General features: G+C 38.6%; 1 long non-coding RNA gene across 2 annotated transcripts in view; it reads left to right on the plus strand.

The window, feature by feature from the left end:
* Positions 1-9,604, plus strand: part of LOC145652104 (uncharacterized) — a 31,559-nt gene extending 21,955 nt beyond the window's left edge. For both annotated transcript variants that reach the window (XR_014118319.1, XR_014118323.1), the window contains 2 exons: positions 8,540-8,686; positions 8,883-9,604. This is a non-coding gene — a long non-coding RNA (uncharacterized LOC145652104). The remainder of the gene's footprint in view (positions 1-8,539; positions 8,687-8,882) is intronic.
* Positions 9,605-13,651: the final 4,047 nt, after the last annotated feature.

The following is a 13,651-nucleotide window of genomic DNA, read 5'->3' on the forward strand; positions in this document are numbered from 1 at the left end:
TCTCTCTCTCTCTCTCTCTCTCTCTCTCTCTCTCTCTCTCGTCCTCTGTGCCCCTGTAGTTGTCCATTACTGAGGTTTGTGCTTATGATGTGGTTGTTGGTGAGCCAGAGGGAGCTTCCTGAGACTGGGGCAGCTTAAATGGCACCTTCAGAACCACACTGTATGATTGCCTGAAAGGACATGCCTGTCCCTCACAGGGCACAGAGGCTGTGGGTGTCACTGGACAGACGTGAGAGACAGCTGCAGCATTGTATGTCTGACATCATATGTGAAAATAGAGCGTAGCAAAATGCATGCCTGAGCTTTATTTATGTGTTACTGAGAATGTGTCACATTATACATGGATGTTTACTGTGGCGATCATGAAGATTATATTTACAATTGTAGTGCATTTACTGTATATACTGCAAATATGATAATGTAGAGATTTGTAATGATAAAGACATGGACTCCTAAGAAAGGAGACTACCTTGTTAATATTGTCACGTCCATACAAAGTTCAGAATGTTAGTATCATCCCTATTAAGGTTCAAAATGATTAGTTTCTGTTTTAATGAGCTGTCAAATCCCCTGATATCTTAGGCTGGGTTAGGGTTTTGTTTACTTTTCAAATGATGAATTTTAAAAGTGTTCACTAGACTACATGCTACACATTTAATGTAAAGCTGTTAGGACATATTTCAAAACCAGATCAAGCCATCATCTTCAGCATTTGGCACTTATCAGTATGATATTATGTGTGTACATGGGGAATCAAAGTCATGATTGGTATTGTAAGCACATTACTTTACTTGTGCTTACAGGTGAGATACAGGAAGCAATCTAATTGCTTGTGAACTCAAGAGACAGTGGTCTGGATATCTGGACAACTTCTGCTCTATGCCAAGAGGCCAGAACCCCCCTAAAATTACATCAGAAATGTGGAGAAAAGAGAGAAGATGGGGAGGTGATTGGGTATGGAAACATGTCAGTCACAGGTATTGATGAGTTGGGAAGGAGGAGATTCAGGCGTGGTCTGTTTCCTAAACTGAAATCATTGCATTTCCATTTGTCATGCTAACTAATGGCCACAAAATTGTTTCATTATTGCCACTTAGGCCAAACTGTTTCTGTTAGTCTGAAATACTGAAACACACCCACACCCACAACCCCCCCCTCCACACCCACACCCACACACTTTATATATATATGTATGTATGTGTATATATATATATATATATATATATGTATGTGTATATATATATATATATATATGTATGTGTATATATATATATATATATATGTATGTGTATATATATATATATATAAAACACATCTAGATGGTAAATACTCAGTCAGTTACATTACTGAAAAAGTAAAACATTGCTATAGCATAATCCTAATCTTTTAGAGAAGATGCACCTTTCATAAAAAGAAAAATTGGGATTGGTCGTATTTCCAGCAAATACTTAGAAGTGTTTGGAGCTTCCCTTTAAACAAATGACCGCTTTAGTTTTGCTTTAGCTTTAGTAGGCAATAAGGCAATATTTTATCCATATTTATACAATGTTGAGTATATATGTGTAGATTTTTATTTTTCAAGTTGTACCATTAAAAGCAAATGTAGAGAGATTCAACACAATATTTCTGGTGCAGAAACTTGAAGCTCACAGCTCCTCCCCATACTCACAAGCTGTTCCCAAATGACTTCACTAGTCAAGGGAGGAGAGGAGAAAACTAAGCTTTGAGTCTTAACAGTTTTACAGCAAAGTAAAACAAACTGGAAAAATATAAGAATATAACAAACAGATTACTAGATTACTGTGATTTCCCTTAAATGTGATGTGTTTAGACTTGAGGGAAATAAGACCAGAATATAAAATAAATCTTTCAATAATCCAGAGTGTATTAGCACAGAAATAGCTGAGTAGAAATGTAATCAAAACCTTAATCATCATGTTATACTGTGAATGTATATACTCTTTTTAATAACCTCTTAAAAGTCTCTGGTAAAGGTCTAGTCTGCAAGCACACAAAGCCATGCTTCTCCACATGAGCTGTCTGCCCTATTTCATGCTTCATGACTGAGAGAGTAGCATCCTCTTCTGGTTAGAAACAGAGCACTATGGAAGGGGAGAAAAATAGCTGGGTTATCTGTGCCAAACAGATTGTGGGAGAGAGAAGGAATCTTTGTTTATGCTTTAGAACATTCAGTAAAACTATTTAGCTCTTTAGTGGAGAGAGAATCAATGCCTAGATTAAAATGAGGAAGGATTGAGGAATTCATTTTAATAAGGAATCTAATTTAAGGCAGCCTATTGTATAGACCCTAGGGTAAAGAAGGGAATATACATACTTTTTGTGTATGCCTCAGAATGCACAAAACTAAACAGTAAAATTAGCTCCTTGCATGGTTGCTTTTATCTGCTTCAGGGAACCAGTTGCAATGGGGTGAAAAAATGCAGAGACTAATTACAATTTATTACAAGTAATTACTAGAACTAATACTATGTACTAAACCACTCACTGGGTTAGTACCCATTGCACACTCTCTGGGGTTTAAATGATAACTGGCTTGTAATTAGGCTCCTTTTTGGAGTGTTTCACTACTGGTACACACAATGCAACAAATACAATAATATGATAATGCGCAATGAATGCAACAAAGTGTTAACTCATAACTGCCATTGGCCATTTTCTTTGTTTATTTCAAATGTGGACAATAATCCTGCTTCACCACTGGATGGCACTCACAGATAGACCCTAAACTATGGAATGGTTGAAGCCTGAAGATTCAGAAAACTTTCCATTTACCATTCCAAAAAGTAAACTGAATAACAGATCGCAGTCCATCACAGTCCACTGTGCAATTCTGCCATGTTGCATACCTGAAATATACTGCTATGCACTGAACACATCTTACTGTGTGTCTGGGTGTGTCCATATATGACAAAGAGAGTTAACATCCCCCTTGTGTGGTAAAATAAAGGGAAGGTTGAACTTTGGCACTTGAGCTAAAGGACACATTTTTTAAGAGTCTTTCTATAATGTGACCCAATGCAAAAAGAACATTAGACAAAGTGCAAATCAAACATACAGAGTTTCAAATGTTTCTGGTAAATAGCATGACAAAACACCTTCATGAAACATGTGCAGTATTCTGTGGCTTAGAAGGTATTCTGTGGCTGATGTTGCAGACTTCAAATAACATCTTCAGAGGTACAAAGGACACCTTGCTTTAGAAGTAAATGCTTTGGAGATTTTTTTTTTTTTAAATGAACCACACCTGCTTGAGAGATGACAGGCACTTGGTAAATCTGGATGCATATTTGATCACACAAGACTCATTTGCATAGAATTTTGTAGCTCACATTTTGCTGTCATATTTCTTTTAGGCTCTATTTTCTTAGATCTCCAGAATTCAAAATTTTAATTTTAATTTTAATTCGTTTGGCAAATGATTTGTAGTTTCTAACAATTCACAGTTCAAACATGCTTAAGCTCACTAGAGCATATTTTAATTAATATTAATTTTGTGGATTCTAATGATTCACTGTTTAAACATGCTTAAGCTCACATAGCAGCAGGATATGGAGTGTGTATTGTGTGCAGTTGCTCCCCTCTCACTTTCCCTGCACAGCCCACAAAGGACAAGAAAAGTCTTTCTTATCTGCATACATCAGACTTGTAAATGGGGTAGAGGTATGTGACAGGGCTCATGAATAAAGATTAAATAAAGTGTCATCACTCTACAGAATGGCAAAGAAGGGCAAGGTAGACAAATCACAGATCAATACTTTTGAATGATAACAAGAAAAAGCCAAATAGGATCAAGGAATTGAGTATGTTAATGTAGTGAGTCTTTGACATGTATTGACCCTGAAATTAGTGTATGAGAAGCATCTTGATTTTGTTTTATTACCCTGTGAATATAATAATAAGTCAATTTTGTGGGATAAATACACTGAAAGAGTTATGAACATAATTCAGTTTCAGTGAATAATCCTGGCATTCTCTTGCAGCAGAAAAACACAGCACTAGAATAGGTTTTCTTAGCTGAGTTGCTGTAGAGTATATATTGCTGAAACAGTCTTTCCAAACATCAGAGCTGTAGGCACTAGTGCTAAGACCAAATTTACCAAGCCAAGTCTTCTTTTCATATGCATTCCTAACTCTCTGTACATAAGATAATCACTGAGCAGCTGAGAAATATCTGTATTGCTATAACGAAAGGATCATAATAAGGAGCCTGCCTGAAATGCTTAATTGCACCTGCTATTATACAAATCAGGTATACTGACTGCACACCGGTGAAGACCATGATTATTTGTTCCCAAACTGGTATGGTCTAGAAATCATGTTGCTCTGTACTGCACTGCTTGCTACTGTCAGTGTTAATGGTTTAATAGCAGGCTTATTGTGGTGTTAGTCCAGGATGTGTTCTTGGAAATGTTTGCACTCTCCCAGAAAGCAGGAATGCCTTGTACCACCCTCCTCTATTGCTCCCTTATTTTATAACATTCCACAAATGATCCAAGCACAAGAAAATGGCAGCTAGCTTGGGAGAGCATGCCAGGAGCAGTGCAGTTTTTTACCCTTCACTGTTCCAACCCAACAGGTCTGTTGTGACATTTTTCTACAAAAAAGTATTGAAAATGAAGGTTCACTTGGAGAATATGGTACTATAGTAATGACACATATTACCACAGTACCATAAGTTAGGTCAACCTTACCAAAACAGATGCAATAAGATTCCTAATGCTTTGGTATTGGAGTGCTTTGAAGCAAGGCTCAACAACTATCTGCATTCTCATGTTCGTATTTAGAGAAAAATCAGGGAGAATAAACAAACAGGTTTTGGCGGGTATTCTAATTCCATATTGAGTCTGAGAATATATTTGCCCCATTTCACTTTGCTTGCAGGTTTGTTGTTTTGATTTAAATTCAGAGAATTTAACATGAATGGGTAGAAAAACATGATCAAAATGAAGCCTTTCTGAATGCAAAGGCACTGTACTCAGCTTAATGGACTGAACATTGACCACCACTGCTAATGTGACAGCACCCAGGCTAATATATCAGCAACTCATCCATCATTTGTTGCAATGCTTTTTGTCCTTGCTTGCCATATCACCACTATGAAGCCTCTGGTTCTCTCAAAATGATTCATGATTAAGTCAGAGAATATAAATAAAAAAAGAAAAAAAGAAATATGAAACAACAACAACAACAAAAACAAGTAGATGTAATAACCAGAAAAGTCTGTAAACCTTCTGGGATTAAAGCACATTGATTTTAAATCAGAAAAAAAACAATATTATATTAGTAATATTCCATATCACTTTAGAATTTATTGTATCTAACATTTGAAGTGTAAAATTTCAACATTTACAAATACAAATACATATACCATATACAATAGTATTTTCCATGCTGGTAAATGCCGAGTTCTTCATGTAAAAAACTTTATTAGCTATTTGTCCGTGACTGTACATAATTTACAGAAATCATCAGTAATTGTTCAAATGAAATGTATGAATTTTTATACAAACAAAGTAAAAAAAGACCTCATGGTACATGATAGAGCAATTTAAATTCAAATCAAGATAAAAAGAAACAGTCATTCAGGGACTTTAGCTAAAAAAGCCATTTGTCTGCAAGTCAACATTAAATGGTAACATTATAACATTATAAGTAAGCATTCACATTAATTGGGGCCATTGACTCTGTCGGTATTTGGTGAAGCAAACTACAGATCATATTCATCGTGCCTTGCACTGGTCAAAATCCACTACTTCTTTCTGATTGGCTGATGACTTAGGGCAGCGTTTTAGTGGAAGAGCACAAAAAGCACAAGAACATAAAAAGTTTGTGAGCACAAAGAACAAATTGCGCAAGCAGTTTTGCAGAACAACAAAGTAAGTCTGAGTGAGAGGAGAGTAAATATGAGTAAGCAGATGTATATTTTGCCTGTGAGCAAAGGAAATCTGTGAGTGCTGCGCGAATTGTGCTCTCGCATTTAAAAAATGTGTTCTCGACTACTGGAATTAAATTAAAATAACCCCATACACAGTCAGGTTTTTGTGGGATTCATAGGTCAGAAAACATGGAATTCAACATGTCATTCAGATTTCCTATGTCATGCGCAGGGTCATGAGAATTATACTGCCCCCAACCCCATTATACCCCCCCCCCATTTTCTTCATTGTCCTCAATAGTACTGTCCTTTTCCTGTTGTTGTTGTTACGCTGATTAATAAAAAAAAGTGTTTTGTGACTCTTGCTACATTGGGATCAGAAGTGGGATGTTGCTACTGAGCTTGAAGCAGTCGAGAGGCACATCAATGAGCTTGAAGGTGGGCAGTGAAGAAGACAGAGCCCCAAGGAATGGGGTACATCATGTCTTCCTCCTTCCTGGACTCACCGCACTCTTGGCTGGTTGCCGAAAGGTATTGAAAGAAATAGTGCAGTGAGGCTCAGCTGCAGAGCCCAGCTGGTACACAGCAGCAGAGATGGCACACATCTGCCTACCATGCTGCAACAGCAAGGGCACTTGGGAGCAGTTGTGTGGCTCTGGAGGAGAAAGCTGTAGCTACACTGGTCCAAAGAAAGAATGACCACATGTCATACAGATGACCTTTGAAGATTTATTCTCTCTTTTTCTTCAGCAGGCACTGAGAAAACTGTGAGAATATAAAGACATGAAACTCACTTATTAAGCCTGACTAATACCCACTTCCATGCATTAATGATGCATTAGATCAGCTCACAAGATCCACATGGTCACCGTGATGGATCTGCAAAATGAATATTAGCAGGTGGCATTTGCTGTAGATGCCAAAGAGAAAACAATGTTCATGCTAGACACTGGACTGTGGCAGTTCAAAGCGATGGTTTTTGGACTTCGTAGTGCACCAGCCACATTTGAACATTTGATGGAGCGAATGCTTGCTGGTGTTCCCAAAGATTGTTGAATCGTTTATTTAGATGACATGATGGTCCACTTTGACATTGCACTCACAAACCTGGAGTAGGGATTGCATGCAATTAAGTCCACAAATCTTTGACTGCACCCCAAAAAGTACAATCTCCAGAGGTGTGTGAGCTTTTCCGGAATACATATCAGTGCACCCAGAGTGGAAACAGACGGAGCAAAGGTGGATGCAGTGTGGCAGTGGCTTATGCCATAGAACACCAATGAACTGTGGAACTTCCTGGGTTTGGTTTTGTACCATCTGCATTTCTTACACAGGTTTGCCAACATAGCCGCACCACCACACTGGCTCATATAGAAAGGGGCTGCATTCCAATAGGACAAGGAATCTGAGCATGCAGCTTAGCTGTGTTATGCACCAATACTACCATTTCCCAGAGCAGATGGCAAGTTTGTTGTAGCCACAGATGCCAGTGAGAAGGGTATCAGCACAGTCCCCTCACAGGTACAAGATGGGACTGAGAGATTGGTTGCATACTACAGCCGATGTTTGAGCAAGACAAAATGCATCTACTGTATGATAAGGAGGGAGCTGTTGGCTGTCGTGGGGGTCTAGACCATATCTTTTGTCCTGTTGTACTGAACACGCCTCACTGACTTGGCATGTGTAGTTCAGAGAATCCAAGGGTCAGATAGCAAGGTTGAGCATGGTGCTACAGGAGTATCACTTCATGTGCTGGATGCCTACACAGTAATACCAATGTCTTTTCTTGCCCCCAGTCCACCACTGAAGAATGTTGTTACTGTGTGCTACTACTGCTGGTCCACTGCAGCAATCACTGCTGCTGCTGTCTGATAACACGCTTGATGTGAGCTGTGAGGAATTTTGTTGTGCCCTGGAGCAAGATGTAGGGTACTTTTGCTTGTGCGGATATTTCTAAGTGGGGTGAAAACTGAGTTGGGTGGGTGTGACATTGCACAGGCCCACTGTAAAGCATTGTGCTGGGCACGGTGCATGGACCAACTGGAGTGGGGGCATTTCAACATGGGGAAAAAAAATGCTGGTACTGTGTACCAGTACCATGGGACCACCGCTGCAATCATATGCTCTATTTCAGTCTCTTCACTCCAGTGCACCCATGTAAAGGGACAGTGTGGACAACCTGGGCTCATTTCCTGCACTGACACCGGGAACTACAATGGTATTGTGGCCAAGAATTATTTCATGAAGTGGCCTGAGGCACATGTGATCCTGGACAAAGAGCGTAGCCATGATGGGAGAGTAACTAATATAGGAGTTTTTCTGCTGCATAGGAGTGACTGAGAATGATGGGCATGGCTGAGGTCTGTAACCAGCTAAACATGGGGAAGACTTGGACCGCTCCACTGCATGCTGGTTGCCACTGGATATTAGGGGTGGGCCAATGGGAGAGCAGAGAGGAGTACAGCAAAGACTCCCCGGTGGCCATACGTCTCTACAACTTTTATTTATTTATTTTTTTTAATTGAAATTATAAATTTACATTTATTTTATTTATTATTTAAATATAAATTTTATGCATTCAGTTATAGTGTTTAATAGGTGAATTCCATTTTCCTCATTGCCCTTTTTCTGTTGCTCTTACAGCTGATTAATAAAAGAGCATTTATTTTTGAGGAGAAAATGGCATTTCGTGACTCTTCCTCTATGCTGACGCCACAGTGTCCTGGAAAGCCAATGTACAATCATAAAAAAAGGAAAAAAGAAATAATTAAATCCCAAATTATTATAAAGGTAATACGTACAAGTTACAACATGACGAATAAGCAATTTTCCTTATAATAGTGCATGATGGACTATCATATGTATAAAATAGTCTTATTTACTATAGCACTTCACATCTGTGTGTTCCTTTGTATTTTTGAGTCTGTGTACATTTGTTTGTCAACTTTGGAACCTCTATATTAATGGCCTTCTCTTTTTTATACAGTGACAAGTCAGAGGATGAAGAAAACATTGTTTTACAATACAACCTTTGTGCTAATTTCGATTATATTGAAAATAATGTCTATGTCCAACAGTTAAACATTTGAGGTGAAACATGAATTTGACTCCACAGTTGTTTGCTCGTTGTTATTTCTTTGATTGATGTGTATTTGTTTTCTGAAAAACATGAATATAAATTAGCATAGACAACCATTGTCACCCAGAGGAATGTTTTCATCACATTTCCTTTTCATCAGACAATCTGCTTGGATTTGTCTTGACAATAGTAATGACTTTTTCTCCTTTAGCAGATTTGTTTCCTTTGGTGTTTTCCTTTGGTGTCTGGAAGGTTTGAATGACAATATTTATCATCTACACTTTCAACATCAAGTAGTGATTTCATATATGTATGCATATGTAAAGTCCTGACAAATATATGTACATGGCTTTTTAAAGTGTGGTGTCTCCCCTTCGTCCCCTAAGATTTAATGAATATTATGTAACACATTTTTGGACCTGTTAATGTGTTAACACCTGAAAGACCCCAGTATATGATATCTGTAAAGTATTTACTAGCATTGAACAGTAGAAACTATGATGTGTGATAGGCTAGATGGCACTGTTGTTCCTTGTGTGTGTCTTAGAACTAAACATCTCAGGTATTCACTATAGCTAGTTATTTGTGCAACCACACATGGCACATTTTCATAGTCCTGATGTAAATAAAAGGCCTTTACATTTTTAGATTTACCAGACTTATCTGCATTGTCCTTATATAACTCTCATCATGAAAACCACTGGTGGCAACTAAGGAAGTAATGGACTTGTAATTTTTGTTATGAAGGTTTTATGAAAGTAGCCATTTTAAACAGTACAGCTGTCTTTCTATATGAGACTGATAAAGCGCTACTGATATTTCCCAATGGGATGTTTTGACCTATTATATAATTTCATGAAGGGAAAAGAAGTCCTCTTAAAGGTAGAGAGGGTTTCCTGTGAGAAATTAAGTTGATTAGACACACCAAAAACTCATTAAGAGTTGCCTACATTTAATTAAGTTTTTAAATCAGGCATACTATCCCTCCAGGATACATGTTAACTTTGTGGATTTTTCTACCACACATACACTGCATATTTTTATACAGTTTTCTCTTAGATATACATATGAGAAAAAAAATTTTTTTATTCAAGATGCATATATATTCTCACACAAGGACCTACACATTTCTACACATATCTGTGTAATGCCTTAGTACAACAGCATAAAGATCCACAATGCACCTTTTGGACTGATAAACACCCGATTTTGTAATGGAAAGTGAAGTATCGGTTAAACAAAGTGGTTCCTGCAAGAGTGGGATGGGGCTGGGTAGGAGTTGCCTAAAACACTTTGGGCTCGTCAGCAAACTAAGAATTACTTGTCAAAAGCAGTCACACTAATAACACTCCCAAGATGGAATAGAGCAGGACACTGGTGGATTCAGTTACAAAGAACAACATCTCAGAAATAGAAGAAATAAAGAGCATGGCATAGAGTTACTGTAGAAAAAGGACTGGCCTTTAATCTGGTTTATTTTTCTTTTTTGTTTGGTAACTTACTCTTTCCTCTTTTGTAATTGCAGTAAACTTACATACTTATTTTTTAAATTCTATTTTTCCTAACCTATTCTTAAATCTCTTGTTCAGGAATGCACATAATTAGTAGAGTGAGGCATCATTACTCAGACAGCATGACATGGCCAAATTTACTACATCTACATTAAAATTAGCTGTGACATGATTTCGCCCTCATTTAATTAAAGGACCTTCATGCTTTCTAATCTTGCCCTTTTGGCAATATATCAAGACATTTAAAGGTACATTGGCTGTAAATCATAAGTGTTCCACAGCTTAGCGCAGAGGCATCCAGACCCTGGAACTGCCAAAATGAACTGTAGAATATAAGATAGCGACATGGAAAAAATGGCACATTATTGTGCAGATGCTTGTCCTCAGTATGCTTATGAAATGGAATGGATGTTACTTGTGAGCATGAGGTCAAATGCTGATGAGAGAGGACCTGCTGGGAAATGACGTAATGCAGCACCAGTCATTTGAGCCTGTTCTGTAAGATAAAAACTGCACAAAGGAGCTGACAGGAGGATCTTAGAAAAACAGGGATGAAACAGGGGCAAAGCAGAACAGGATGTTTTAGTACAGGGGCAATCCATTAAGTGCTTAACAAACAATAAGACCTTAAACTTGATTTTCTACTAAACTGAGAGCCAGTGAAAGGAGGTTAAAATCTTTGTAGACCCTTTCTTTAGTGCCAGTGACTAAACTACCAATACTATTTTGTAATAATTATAAGTGAGATAACTGACTCTAACCTGTATACAAAGAATTAGGAATGAGATGGAGGCATGGATGATTTTAAATCAGAAAATCATGAAAGGAGAGAAATGTTATTTCTCAGATCTTGTTTCATTCTGAAAAAGAGTCTTTGATTATAAAGTTTAATCTGCATATTGTAGCTGTAGTCTGAATCAATACATTAAATGTATTTATTTTTTAAAAGATGGTAATAGTTAGCCTAGAGTTTTGAAGACTTTTGATGGCATTGAATTCAGATTTTCTTTAATTTAGCTTGACAAATTTAAATCCTTACAACAATTATTCAGGCTCTTTAAGGAGCACAGATCTGGATATATGCTAAGATAGAGGTGTTTTGAGAAGATTATTCCATAGCATACATATCAAAAAAGAACAGGACCTAAAGTCTTTGAGAAAGCTCAAGGTCATAGTGCCATTGGAACAAAGGAAATCACTAGTATTTCTTTTCCTAAAGCTGAGGTATAGAATAAATATGGATAAATGATTTGTGCGACACACAATTGTAAAGCACCCCCCCCCCCCCCCCCCCGACTTCTTCCCCTAAGTCTGAGTAGCATCTAAGAGCCCGCCTGGGAAATTTTTTTTGAGGGCCTGGGGATCCAGGGTTCGACACGGCACGGTCCTACCTGCTTCCCTGGACTCTTATAGACACAGCGATGAGGATTATGGCTATGGTGTGGAGTATGATGACCTCTACAGCTGCAGTTTGGAAGTCCGATGACTCAGACGACCCTCACATGGAGGATGAGGAGGCCCTCAGTGAGGGTCCTGGTCCTAGGTTGGATACGGGGTCAATGGACTCTGACATGGACATGCTGCCAGCACCCAAGCCCATGGCGAGAGCTTCATCCAGTGTGCACCGCTCAAAAGCCCATGCGATTCCCTGCACATTCACTGGGAAGGTGACAAAGGCATCCCTAGCGCCTAAGCCTATGAGGCTCCCCACCTGCAATGCATTATTGTATAGTCTGTGTGTCCTCTGGCAAGTCCGCTGAGAAGGCAGGTAATCTCCTGTGCCTGAGCCAAAGGCAGACAGTTTGCATGGTGTTTCCCCCAGCATATCAGCCAAGAAGCTGGAGGAGGCATCACAGCTAAAGTCTGTGCCAATTGCCCCCTCCTGGACATGCTGAACTTCACCCCAACTAGCTCCAGGAGGTCTGGCTGGTATCCCTTCCTGGCCGGTCATTGGACTTCCTCCTGCCCTTTCCAACAGACCTATTACTCAAGTCCCTGTCACAGTCACTGTTCCTATCCCAGACACCATCACTCTGCCAGTCCCCTTGTCTCCTTTTGTGTATGTGCCTCATCTCGTCAGTATGTCCGTACCTGTGTCTATTATTGTCCTTGTTCCCATTGGCCCCCCACCTATTCTGTCCACACTAGCCCACCTCAACCCATTGAGCCATCAGGTCTCGCTATTTGGTGTTGGCCTGAGGTCTGTGGCTAGGTAATCTGGTGCAAGAGGAGTCGCGCCTTTGGGGTGCAGGGGCTTGTGTACTGTAACGACCTCCTCTTCCTTGACTCCTCTCTCCAATTGCATTGCGTTGCATTGGTGCTTGTCGTAATGGTTGTGCTTGTGTGTGTGTTTTTCCCACTTATTAGTCCATCATTTGATGCACCTGTCAATAGTTTCACTCCCTGTTATCTTTTGTATTTAAAACTCTGTATCTGTTCTTGTGTTTGTCTGTGGCTGATTAACACAAGGTGCTTCAGCTGCTCTGTTGTGCCTATAGTCATTTGTTATGTTTTCTGTCCTGTTGTCACTTATAATATGTTGTTTTGTTAATGTACAGTAGTGTACTTTGTATTAGATTATGTTTTGTTGAATGTTTAATAAACTCTGTATTCTTGATTATAAATTGATTGTAAATATTAATGTGGCTCTAAGCTCTGTACATATGTTTTTCACAAGGAACTAAGTTTGTCTTATTTAAATGCAATGCAGTGTGCAGCATATACAATTACAGGCCCAACAGATTAAAGAGTTCTAAGGACAAATTCCTGCAAAAATGATGCAGCACTATGAAAATACTGAGTTTGAGTACATATACATTGTTATAATAAATACATTTTTATGACGATTATGATTATGATTTACTGGCTCTCAACTACATGGCACGTTGTGGGTTTGAACTTCATAAACTTGCCAAACTTGACTTCTGGATCCTGCCGACATTTCTCACTGTAACACTGGATTGAATTCACTTGGTCAGCATATAACTGACCAATGTACTGTATAAAAATTTAAATATTTAAAAAAAATCATCATTCACTTGAAAAAGTTTTGACACTTTGTAATGGTGTGAATGTATGGTCAGAGTAGTCAAGGAGAGGGGAGATGGTTGGTACACCCGAAAGGAGGAAATTCCAAACACATTTTATTTATTTACAACCCAAGTG

Source organism: Electrophorus electricus, chromosome 2 (assembly GCF_041902795.1).
Source record: "Electrophorus electricus isolate QZ-2024a chromosome 2, ASM4190279v1, whole genome shotgun sequence".
Taxonomy (NCBI): domain Eukaryota; kingdom Metazoa; phylum Chordata; class Actinopteri; order Gymnotiformes; family Gymnotidae; genus Electrophorus; species Electrophorus electricus.